General features: G+C 32.6%; 1 long non-coding RNA gene across 1 annotated transcript in view; it reads left to right on the forward strand.

The window, feature by feature from the left end:
• The window catches only part of LOC117125338, a 32,325-nt gene extending 20,831 nt beyond the window's left edge, over positions 1–11,494 (forward strand). Inside the window, exons 3-4 of the long non-coding RNA XR_004448108.1 lie at positions 9,917–10,058; positions 10,493–11,494. This is a non-coding gene — a long non-coding RNA (uncharacterized LOC117125338). The remainder of the gene's footprint in view (positions 1–9,916; positions 10,059–10,492) is intronic.
• The last annotated feature ends 2,226 nt before the right edge of the window (positions 11,495–13,720 follow it).

The following is a 13,720-nucleotide window of genomic DNA, read 5'->3' on the forward strand; positions in this document are numbered from 1 at the left end:
AAACAAATCAATCAATAACACAGGAAAAATGAAAATAGAACGGTTGGCGATTATTATACATTCTTTTGTTCTTCTTACATATCGGATGTGATCAAATTGTACTATGTAATGCTACTCTTCAGCTGTATATTTACTTAAGTGAAAGCGCCACAATAAATTGGAGTGCAATTGTTACCAACTAGAAGAGTGTAATTAATATTGCTTGATCAATCAATGACACGTTTTGCTTAATTCTTTGTCGGTGAATATTATCGTATCGTCTTCAAGATTGTTGAATACCCTTTATATTAAATAACTAAAATTTTAATTGCAGTCTTAATGGTAAATTAATTATTACATTAGCATTTACATTTGCAAGTATAATGCTACTCTAAATGGACCTTGTCTTCTGAGCCACGCCTCTTGGATTTTCTTGCTAAAGTCCTACAAAATAACGTGTTAAAACATACGCGAGCACGTGGCGCGTTTGTGGGACAACACACGTGTTTCTTGGACACGCGCGTACTCATGGTCAGATGTTCAATACAGTTTTCCATGTCTCTTCACATTCAAAGAGCAGTCATACAGTGAAAATAATCTTATGGAACTACAGATTCATCAAAAGATGAATTTAACATACTTCATTATTTCCAACTGTTCTTGCCTATTGAATAACGGAGTGATTGCTACCAACTAGGAGAGTGTCAATACAATCAATCAATGACACGTTGTGTTTAATTCCAACTTAGAAATATCGTCTTCGATGTGGTTGCTTTACCTTTATATAAACTCACATTTAGCTTAATGGTTGTTAAATTATTGCACGTATGAGTAATGTTTTTTAAATTCATGATTTTTCTGATCATGTTAAATTCATAAAGTAGTCATACAATAAAAACTTCAGTTAAATGTATAATTCGTTAGTTAATCAGAAATCACATTAAAAGATAATTTTAACATGTATGATATATTTGACACATTCCTTACCGATTGAACCGGAATTTATTCATGATATATCCTGCATAAATACGAATGTTGAATTCAATGAATTCTATTATCGCCTTATCTTCATTATATAACCTTTCTTTTGGCTGTGTTACCTTTATGTCGAGATGGGTTGTACTTTTGTATATGGATGTGTGGCTCAACTTCTCCTGTAGTTATAGCAGCATTTGCAGTTATGGTTTTCAATCTCTTGTTGAGAGATACAGTACACAATATGCACATCGTTGTCAGATATCAATAGCAAAGCAAAAACCATTGTTAAACAAAAAAAAAACACACATTAGTGTTAGTGTGGTCAAATAATAAAGTGGGTATGTTTGATAATGGATTCGAAAACACTGAATGAGATCTATTTGTTAGAGCATCACTAGAAAAGTAGTTGTAATATCTCACTTAATATAATACCTTAATTTCCCAAAGACATTTTGAATACATAATTTACAATTTTTTAACGACTAAACAGGTATTTAGTTTCTACACAATGTTCACATCTTTATCTTTATGTTTAAATTTACATTAACTTTAGACTCTTCAGGCACAGATATGCCAGCTTGCATTTTGATTTGTATTGCCTTATATAATTACTAAGTTTTAGTCTATAGGTAGGCATAGTCTATAGTTTCTGAATGTTTTTTTTCTGCACACTATCAGACTTCTTTGCCTAGAGCCATCGGTCGTAAAGCTTTAAGTGATTCTAATCCATAATTACTTCTAAGAATATTTTAGTGAGTGGATAACAACATAAAACCTTATATTCATTAAGTGCATTGTCGGTGGTGGCTGTTCATACTTGAAATCGTTTCTTCTTGCTGTCTAAAGGGAGGGGGCAAGGGAAAGACTTTCACAGATTGATGGTCTAGAACACCTTAGCTTTGGTTTGGGCTGAGGTAAGAAAATCTCTGATTATGGCACCTCTAGATGGCCGGAAATGGCACTCTCAGACTTAAATTTGAATACATTATAATTTTTTTTCTATTCAAAAAATATATTTTGAAAAACTTAAAGCTCCTGTATTCAAACCTCGACCCTGCCAGCGGGCCAACTCCAGTCCGCCAAAGAATTTGATCCGGAAGGGGCAAATTGCTAAAAATAAATCATTTTCCGGCCGATTTTTAGAAAAAGTTTTTATGTTTATAGAAACACCACCTAGGCACCCGTACTCTAGCGTTGTTTGCAAAAGTGTGGCTTTTTCTGAGTATAACTCACTGTATTTAGTGGGTATGGTTAAAATAGGGAGGGAAGATTAATGAAGGGGGGGGGTGGGGGTAATGGATTAAATGTGCCGCTGTTACAGTATGTTGCGATGTCTAACCAACCATTTGCGGCACCAGCAAGGTCGGGCGCATGTTATTCTGTTGAAAACACTGCTTTGAAAACTTATTTTTGAGTCTGATAGTGCATTTTCAGGAATGTACTCTGTTAAGAATTTGCTCACCTCAGCCCCTAACTATGGTGAGTGGATATTTTAGTGGTGGGAACATTCTAGTGGCAGGGTAGGGGGTTTTCTTTGTCAAATTCTAAAATTAAATGGAGAAGTAAAGAAAATTATATTCAAATATAAGTCTGAGCGTACCATTTCCGACCATATAGAGTTATTATAATCATAAATTGTCTTACCTCAGCCCCAACTATGGTGGGACTGACGTGGTATTTTCCCTATCTGTAGAAGTTCTCCCCTGGCCCCTTCTATTTCGAGTCCATCGCTATAAGAGAAGATGGGTGGTGCTGATATAGGAAAAAACGGAAGTACACAATTTATGTCGGCCAGCCCCTGGTCTCAACAGATTGGAACTGGCCACCAGTTTCAAATGGTTGAATACCCGGGACTTAGGGGAAGGACCTCCTTGAATTCGCAACTGGGGTTTTTTTTAACTACTGTAGGTAGTCGGGTTATGTATTTTATTATGCTTTTGAGTTTTTTTGCATGGATTTGTTTAATTAATTGCTTTTAGACTTTGAAAATAATTGTTTGTATGGGACATTTGAACATAATATGGACTTTGTGCATTATGAAACATTATCATTATTGTAGTCTAGGGTCATCTTCAAGTGTTACCAATGCTTGAAAATGCTTATAGATATTAGGAGGAACTTACTTTATGGTTTGACTTTGTGTTTGACTTTGTGTTCTCCTAAAAGTATTTTGCAAATAGGCATGCCATCAGCTTCCATCTAGAACTGCTGTTAACCAAACATTTTATAAAGAAATATGACAGGGAAGAACAGCGAAACGTGAATCATTGAAAAAACAAAATTAATACTAGTTTGTTTTAAGATTAATCCAAAATAAAATCAAGAAGCTGCAATACCATATTTAATAGCTAATCAATGTGTATCTACAGTTCATAAAGAGATTATTGGTTAATTCATCATTAATTAAATTACAATCACCACCTTGCAATAAAGAGATGAAATATTGATTTTTGACAAAGGTATATATGACAGAAAAAAAATCACCCTCATTAATACTAATGAATCAGCTCGTGTCAGCAATTTCCAACACTTCAGTAACGTTACATAGTTTATAGAAGCCAGTTAATTGTAGCTACATCATTGCTTCAAGTGGATTTAGGCAGGTTGTTCAGGTATTTGTTGGGTAAGATTAGAACACTCTTACTCAAAAATGGGTCGCTTATCTTCGATCACCAAGGTCTAGTACAGCCAGGTGTATCAATATTAAATGGCAACTCAGTAGAACTTCAAATTTGATTGATCTGCCAGATCGATTACAATCTTCTAATAAACTTAAGGTTAGATCAAAATATCTCTGTCACACGTTAGGAGAAAGGTACGAGGTGGGAGGAGGTAGGAAACACAGCCGATAAAAAGTAAGCTTAGGCGGCGTGTCAAGGCAGGTGTTGATATCTTGTATGTCGATCAGTCGCATTCTACTAACAATATCTCTATAACGCAATGCATCTTTCTTGGACATTATGTGCCCACGGCAATGGCAAAATGTAAAAATCAGAAGTCAAAACTGAGTGATTAATTTTATACATTGTTTTTGTTTGTTTCTTCTGTTCATGGAATAGGCTGGTGTCTAGATGCCATCATCTTTTGAGCATCTGTGAGTAATGATCTTGCGAAACACTGCTTGTCTCTTTTTTCTTGTTTTTGTTTTTTTGTTTTGTTTTGTTGTTTATATAACATAAATGCATAGAGCCCATGTATTATGCGTTATGCAAATTCCAAACCATTACCATTACCATAATACATACAGTTTTGCAGAAAATTAGAACTAGCTTTGAGATGGGCTTTATGATGATATTTGTCGGTCAAATAAAGTACAAAACCATGCGCTCGAGCGCATGTACTGTAAACAAAGCCCAAAGATAGCGAAGGCTCTTTGGATTAAGATAATTATTTCTAATTGTTTCATTTCACATGTTGAGAGCTGCAATCATCAAATGACAGTTCTGGTGCTTGCCATGAGCCAAAAAAAAAGTCAATATAAAAGTATAATATTTCCACAGTTATTGATGGTGACATTGTTAAGTATTTAAAGTCAACACTTGATTAATGTTGTGAACTTCGATCCTCTCCTTTTACCAGACTTCATAATTTCACCACTTCCACAACGGTTATCTGTTTAGAGAGTAATTACCTTGTTAATTCGTGATTGTCCATAGCGGTGTCTTTTGTAAATCCGTGACGTGTTGAAGGACGTGTACGTGCGCTTCAGTTCTAAAGAAATTGGGTTTGGATTCGGCGATCTTAAATATCAAAGTTTCGAATATATCTAATTAAATTGGAGCTACAGTATAGCTTGACAAATTGGTCGATTCGTCTCATTTATTTAATTTTATCAATTTAATTGAAAAGAAAAGGCATATTAACAAATATTTTAAAAAAAGGCGTATTAAATCAGTACAAAAAATTAAAGACAAACAGGTCAGGGAAACCTAAGGTAACAAAATCACTATGTCAGAAAGTAATTAATTCAACATGTACATCTATTTTCCAAGTCAGTCCATTTCAAATACTCGAATACCTAGGACCTTGTCATATTGCGAAACCTGGTAGTAGAAGAGATAGAGAAACAAATTGCTAAATAGCTAAGCCTATAAAAAAGACCGTCATTTAGATAATTTAAACTCAATTTCCATTAATTGCTTTGTAACAATGATTGTAGATGGAGCCTAAAATGCAAGAAGCTTCGTAAAATACTGTTATTGGTTCACTTACTGTACACTGATTAGGCCTAGCTTTTACGTCATTAGCATTAAAATTTCTTCTCAAGCTAAAACGAAATTTCCAGAAGTAGTCCATTCTATACACGCTCGACATTAAGACTAAAGATAGACTGATTGATAGAAAAGGTGTATTAGTAATGACATGGGTGACTAAATGTCAGGAGAGTGTGTGTGGCAGTTTAGTAGACGGTTAATGCATGTTACGGTAGAAGGCACTAGGCCTACTGCTGCTAATGCTGTTAATTTATTCATGCATTATTCATTTCAAAGATCTTTATTGATATTCACCTATTATTTACTTACATGTTTTGGTTAAACATTACTTAATTGTCACTATTTACCTATATAAAATGCATTAAATTCCCTCTTAAGACAATTCAATTTTTTCTATTGATGACCAGGTGTGGGGGTCTCTACAAAGGGATAGTAGTGTACGCCAATTTTAAATTATAAGCCAATATTTTACTTTATAAAGTAAGTAAATCAAATATTCAAATTAAATTCTTGAAGTTGATTAACTTAACACAGCCGATAAATATTTAGGAAATCCTGACGTGATGATGCACTGAATGCTCGATGTGTTTGATAAGTAGTGACAAAGCCCAAATAGGCCAATAACTTACTGTATAAATTAACTCAAATATTCAATTTCAATTTCTTCAAGTAGAATTACTCAATACATCCGATAAATATTTAGCAAATCAGGACGTGTACATGATGTTCTGAATGTTTAATATGTTTAATACTTAGTCCAGGAACTCAGCCTTGGGGGATCGCAGAGGGAGGCGATTATACCACCTCTTTGTGTTGTATATAGGCCTAAATGTTGTAAGGAATTCTATTGTTTCAAATTCATAATAGCTATTCCCAACAAATTTAGACAGTTATCTGTTTTATTTTAAATAATCTATATAAAACGATTAAAAAAAAGAAATAATGCAAACAAAAAAGGAAGAGAAACGAGAGCCACGATCTCAGAGCGCGCACCATTGTGTAAGCATCAAACCATAAAAGAGCGTCAATCATAACGCAGAGTGCGTATGTCAAAACGAATCATCGCCAGCATGTAATGTTTGTTACAAGTGCACTTAACCCATTATGGGGAATGTTGCCATCGATTCCCAACGTTGATTGTGACAGACATAACGCGAAATCAATTTTGATCGCGCCTAATCTTGTGCACTGATCATTCCATTGCGTTGCTTGATGGAAGTTAATGGGTTGGTGACCGACTGAGCCATGACGTACATGAGTGAAGTTTCTGGTGCCACAAATGAATACGGTATAACTCTACGATTTTCTTAAGGATCTAAAATGTAGGCATTATATAATAATATAGAAAATCCACGTGTGTTTCAGTACAGAAAAATCCAATTCAATTCAATCTTTATTGTCAAACGCAGTAAAATATACGGTTTGAAATTCCGTTTTGTTCACAGATTAAAATAAAAACGTATTGATATAATCACTACTAAAACACACAACACATACATCACATCATAAAATGTTAAGTATGAAGGTTAAGGTTGAAATTTTAGCTAAAATAGAGGTCTCAGCAATTTCAAGCAATAATACATAAAAGTATGTGTATAAAATGAATTAAAAATGTATAGTGTTTCTATTATCTTTTCAAAATTGCATTAGATTGCCTCATAGCACTTGCCTCATAGCACTTCTTATTCTGTTTGTCTTCCACCTAAGAAAAATCAAACGACCATCATTTTTTGCTAAATGAAAAGGGCTTATAACGAGGGTGAATGTTATCTGACATAAATACTTGCATTTTATATGGCATTGTGTGTGAATAAATCATCTACATTCTTGCTCTTTTTGTTATTCCTGCAGCTGTCTTACTAATTCTTGTACTATTTATCAAGGTTGTTAAACCAAACTATTGCACTAATGCTTAAAACTGATAAAATTACAAATTCCTAAAACTTCACCATGATTATATTGCAAACATGGAATTAAATTAATGTAAAATTAAATAAAGAGAACATGGATATAATACTCCGATATATCATTAGGTCTTTATCATTGTACATGAAAAAAAAAACACCAAATGGACACACAGTGTCTGATATAATGGAAGGAGTTAAGTGATTGGGAATAGACAATGTGGTGTTTAAAGAGACTGTAATTAAGTAATTAGGACGGCTAAAAGATGTAAACTTGATGAATAAAACGAGCATTTCTTAACACTATGATGGTGAGTAAAGTGAAAATTACAGACATTCTCGTATGCAAATTGAGTAGGGCTGGTGTATAAACAGACATCATGATAACACTGTAATTAGGTCTGAAACTGAACTGATTATGAAATTCTAAAAAGTGTATATAAAAACAACAGAAGCATAAATTAAGAAGTATTCTTAAATATAAATTATAATCATAGATATAATATATAGCATAGTCTAAGCATAGTCTAAAATTAAAATTAATAAACGTAAGTGAAATCAACAGTAAGTAATATGATACAGCATAACCTAAAATAATATCATAATTTGTATCTGGTGAGATTATCAAAAGTAGTAAACATAGTAAAATAAAAACATGATATCTTAACTGGTAGACCTATTCGTTGAAAATATAACGTAGGTCAAGTCAAAGATCACACAGGTTATGATAATCAAAAATAATAAGCATAGTACAATATTTACATGATATAACAATGCCCAATAACGTATAAGAGGTAAATAAATAGTAAAAATTTGATAAGAGATATTAAAATCTATAGTCATAGCAAAAAAAAATATTGCCAGTATATGAAAAAGAGGAAATAAACACCTCAATAAAAACAAGGGTAAGATAAAATAATAATGATATAATAATACAAAAATTAAAAAATGGTAAGAAAATGTGAAAAAGGTGGAGGGTATGGGATTAGTGGTGAAGGCGTATTTACTAATGATGCCAATTTTGTCTTGGCTTTCACTTTTATTATATATTTTTTTTCATTATTATATATTATTACTTGTTACGTATCTGATTTGTAGACTCGTCGTGTTTGTATTGAAGTGTGTATTACCTTTTTGTATACTGGCATTACCTTGTTTTGCTATGACTATAGACTTTGTTACCAATTTTACTTTTAATTTACTTTTTTCATACGTTATGCTGCATTGTAGTCCATTTATTACTGTTGATTACTACATACCTATATGATTCTATAGCTGGACCTGCTTTTTTTTTAAATGCATTTCAATAACCCTATCATGTGTTTAATTTACCATGCTTAAAACTTGTTTTGTATAACTATTATCAAAACCTTGCTGTTATGCTGTTATTAAGTACCGTACTTTTAGTAAATGCCGAGCGCCACCTAAAGAATATACAGTACTGGGCGTAGTAAACCAAGTATAGTTCGCTTTAATATTAAAAGGGAAAATTTAATCAGGCTTATATACAGAATATTATAAGTGGAAATGTAGGTATTGCTATTAGTAAGTTGAATCGATTTCAATTGTTAATACTAAATTTAACTAAAGAATGCTTCAGTGAATCCGATTCCTTTGCCATACTATAATTCAGGACAAACATCTGCTTGCATGTGTAAATCAAAAGGTATAAAAATGTACCAATCTATATATGAACATGGAGAGAATATTATTTCTCCAGGATATGACACACATAAGAGTGTTTATCTGATACCAAACCGATATGCTTAATAAGTATTATATCAGTATTTATATAGATGTGGCCTAATTGTTCTCGTGAATTAAAACAGATTTAGAAATGAAAAGAACTAATCGTAATAGCAGAACGTAAAATCGTACTGCAGTCGTTCTCAAATCAAATAATGTAATTAATATACAGTGCACCCTCTAATTCGAAACTCCTGTAATTCCGAGACCACTCTAATTCGAGACCACCTTTTCAAAGAACTAAATAACAATCGACAATCTTTTAGCACAAAGCTACACCTTAATGTGGAGACTGAACCACAAGACCACCCCAAATTTTTCAAGTCCCAAAGTGGCCGCAAATTGGAAGGAGAGACGGGCACTCCAGCTTGTCAGCACAGAGCTTGCGGTTTTGACCTTTACCTTTTTACCTTAAGCAAAACAACTTTTATTTCTGATTTTGTGAATTACTTATGCTTACTCAGAATGTGTTGGAGACTGCCACAATCAAAGCAGCACAATGTGATTTGGCTTTACTATCTGTTGCTTACATTTTCTTGTGACATCTGGGCACGAACATCAGCATCTCACTAAGTTAGTCGCTTCAGGCTATATACCCTGCATATAATGTTTCATAGATATCGTGTATCATCTTTGAAAATCATAAACAACCCAAATACTTTAGTGGTTTTCAGTAAACCTAGATCAATCAAGATATATAATATTAAATGCCAATTTCAAAAGTCTGGTTTCAGATAATACAAAAATTGGCATTGAGTGAACAGTCACAAAGCGCATATAATATATATTTTTTTTATTATTGAAAGTAATACATATGATATATTCAACAACTGTTTTGAAAGTTCGAAGGGTTTTAAATGTGTATATATTTTTTTAATGCAGAGGTGATAAGGAAAATATAATAATAAAAAGGATAATAATAATAATAATAATAATAATAATAATAATAATAATAATAATATAATATAATAATTTTTTTTTTCCAAATGAGACTATAATCTACTTGAATCTTCTCTTACGTATATTTGTAAACAAAATGTCGAATCTTTAAGATGATGTGTAGTTAGCTCTAAAATTTGTTTTATTTTTTTTTAGAAAAGAAATGAGATCGATGATCGAAATCACCAAACCATGAAACGACAGAACACGGGAGCCCATGACAATATATTAACTACCATAAAACTAAAAGAATGGTGTATTAAAATGCAATTATCAGGGTGTTAAAGGAATTCATAATGTAAGTGATTGTTTCGCTGTTTTTATTTTGACTGTAGGTATATGCTTTAAATTGACGGAAGACTTTTCTAATGGATAATAGCCCATTTCAATCTCTATCACCGATTTCAAATCTATTGTATGACGAAACTCTTTTATAATTTTGTATTTTAGAATTTTTATTAATTGCCATCTAATCTTTTCACTTTTGGTAAACCTTCCATGAGTAAGATAGTCTATCACCGATTTCAAATATAGCGTACTATGACGAAACACTCTTATGTATACGAACGAATGTATAAATATATACACTTTCTAGCTTTATAATATAGATAAGTGATATCGTGAGTTTATGCTACAAATAAACCCCTGAGATCTAAATAACCGAAATTAAACAGACTGATACAACATTTACTGTTCTTTACAAAGGCTTATATGGATGATTTTTCTCTCTAGTTTTCAGATAACATCTACCGAAAAGAGTGCCTGATATTCCGATCTACCTTATCCACCAGAGCAATGAAACTATACAACGACGGGAGTAAAAATATGGAATTCCTTGATGCATTTACATTAGCAAGAAACTCAACAGGACTCATCGTTTTTCGTCAAATCCATAATTTTGACCATCATAACGGGAAATGAAGAACTAAACATGTTCTACGACTTTGGATTATTAACAATAATGAACTATGTGTTCCTACTTTGTTGCAATTGTGATTCATGAGAATACGTTATATCTAACCGAAGATAAATTTTAAGCTCTGTCTATACTGTTAATTTTTATGCGGCAAATACCTGTGATTATGCTCATATATGGATGTTATATTACATCAGATGCCCAAATGTGCGAATAACATTGTCACAGAATACTTCATAGTGTGGTCAAAAATTAAACAACTGATTTCCCTTTTACATATATTTAAATACATTATTCAGAAAAATGTTTAAATGACGTAAATAAGTTATATGCCATAAGACATGCTCCAACATCTTAGTGTAATTATTTTAATATCAAGTTAGTGTTATGACGTATACTCAGTTACTTTGCAGGAACACATAATCTCCACACTCGACTTAAATGTCCTAAGATGGTTATCGACGTACAACATTTACCTTAAAGGTGTGCGGAAATATACGTCGCCTTTGAGTCTAGTGATATCAACCGTCCTTTACAGCAATTAACTGAAGTATGTTTACATAATATTCCACTTCCATAAATTCCAGTTAAATGTAAAATAGAGGGAAAATGAGGCAATTTATTTGTAGTTAAGGATATCGGAAACAATTTCACAATTTATATATTATATTATATATTTTTAAGTTTGGTAAAGGGTTTATTTGTATAATAGTTATGAATTATTTACTTAATAGATTTAGTCTGAATTCTGTTGATAAGAAACAAACAAATGAGAAGATCTAAGAATAAATAAAAAATAGGTACAGTAATGAAACAAAGACATGTGTCTCTATATCGATATATAAAATTACACGCCTTATGCACAACCCCCCCCCCCCGCAACCTTTTTACACTTTGAATTTAAACAATACTTTTACTATGCAGACCAATGTATCACAAGCCGTTGAAGGCTGAAGTTTAAAACAAAAATTCTACTACTGACCATGTCTGTTGACTAAGCGTATTTATCATGCTCAAACCCTATGCTAGTAACTGACCAGGGCACCTATTTTTGAAACCTACCGTATCGAAACAATGACTTAAAAGCCTAGAGCAGCACTTACGGTGGGTCGTTCACCTCTGTATGTTGCCCAAAGAGGGGCTTACCATAGGCCAAAGGATAACAGAATTTCTTTCAATTTTCTAAGCGGTCTCGTTCATTCACTTCTCCACAAAATTAACCAAGCAATCTCTAAGAATCATAACCTATAGCCAACACAAATATTTCATGATTACAGTAACATTAATGATAAGACCGATCAAACTTAATACAAAGATAAAAAAAACAATGCAACGATAATCGCGCAACTAATTCCTAATAGGCTTTTAACCCGCTTTGTGGTATATGATCAAGATATTATTAGAAGGTCAATGTTGTTTTTTTTGGTTTTTTTTAAAACTAAAAGCACATCCATGGAAGTTGTTCTTTAACTTTGGTAAAGAATCGCTTTGGAGTAATATTACAATTTATATTTTTTTTTAAACGGTACAGAAAGTGAAAAATAAGTTGTCCGAACGGGGATTTGATGCTTGGTAACCGTAATGTTGCAAGTCTAATAACTCGTTGGAAAATGAGTACGGTAGTCACTTAACTAGCGTAGCTATCAATAAAAAATACTAAGTAACTAACTATCTGCAACAAAGAGGAAAACCGGATATATATAATATTTAATAATGATTATATTTATATTTCTTGGATGTAACACCAATGAAAGGGCGCTGTTGTTTGAATTATGAACTGAATTAAATGCTTTCAAAACATTTGACCATTATTGTGCTATTGTTTTATTGTGTTGTTTTAAATATCTTAATCGTCAAATAAATGAATACCGGTATAAATCAAGATAGCTGCCAACACTGTTAAATTATATATAAATCATTGAAGAAAGTTAAATGCAGTGTTGGAATATAAAGGACATGATAGTACATCGTGTAGCATAGCTCTCAACGAATAAATAAATAAATAAATTGTTTAATGCAATGTCTCTGACGGGATTCGAACCTGCGACCTCTCACTGTCACTGTCAGATACACTCTATTACATCAAGATAGCCGTTAGCACTGTTAAATTATATATAAATCATCAAAGATATATATTTATCGGTTGTCTCTCTCCACCCAGGAGTACAAGTGGGTAAAACACAGCCAGCGCTGAATACAGCTGCAACATTGTGGAATTCCCCCACGGGGCTTGAGTGTGTGTTCCATATGTGCTTGATCCAGTGATCCGGGGGGTAATAATGTAAGTGCATAGAGGTCCCTACAATATGCGCTATATAAGTCAACAATTATTATTATTATTATTATTATTATTATTATTATTATTATTATTATTATTATTATTATTACTATTATTATTATTATTATTATTAAATAAATATATCCTTGGTTCTAAATTAGCTCCTTAAAGGGGACAAATTATTTTGAGAGTATACCTTTTTGGCACTTCCAAATTCTACTTTATGTATAACTACAATACAACCTGTATGTGTGGTGGTTGAGTAAGATAAAAGTAGTATAACAGTCGATCTCTACTTGCATCTTCAGTTGAAAATATGACATCAGCGTTTTGGTGATTAGCGGCAGAACAAGGTTAACACCAGGTATATATAGGCCTAGATCTACACAATGTTTGGATTTGATTTTTTAGACTAACTACCCAAATTACAATCTTCTATTTATAAACAGTTTGATTTAGGTGCTCAATTCCATCATATTTTAAGCAGGATACAAATATACAGACTGGGAACATGACCAATGCACTGGAACAGCCCTTTGGAGGACGAGAAATGTGCATCGACATTGTTGGAGACCAGTAGCATACGCCTTCTGACAGTAGTTCTTACTAGAGCAGTCCAAAATCTGACTCATAGATGGATAGTTTATATTTGTGTTCAGCGGTAGACTTACTCTTATCTTCATGTCTGGTTTTGTGTGAGCCCCAGTTTTAGAATGGTTATAATTTTCAACTTGGAAAATACTGAAAAAAATTAAATCAGCTGAGT

The sequence above is a fragment of the Anneissia japonica genome, unplaced genomic scaffold (genome assembly GCF_011630105.1).
Source record: "Anneissia japonica isolate Jap-2015-1 unplaced genomic scaffold, ASM1163010v1 scaffold315_len769609_cov171, whole genome shotgun sequence".
Taxonomy (NCBI): domain Eukaryota; kingdom Metazoa; phylum Echinodermata; class Crinoidea; order Comatulida; family Comatulidae; genus Anneissia; species Anneissia japonica.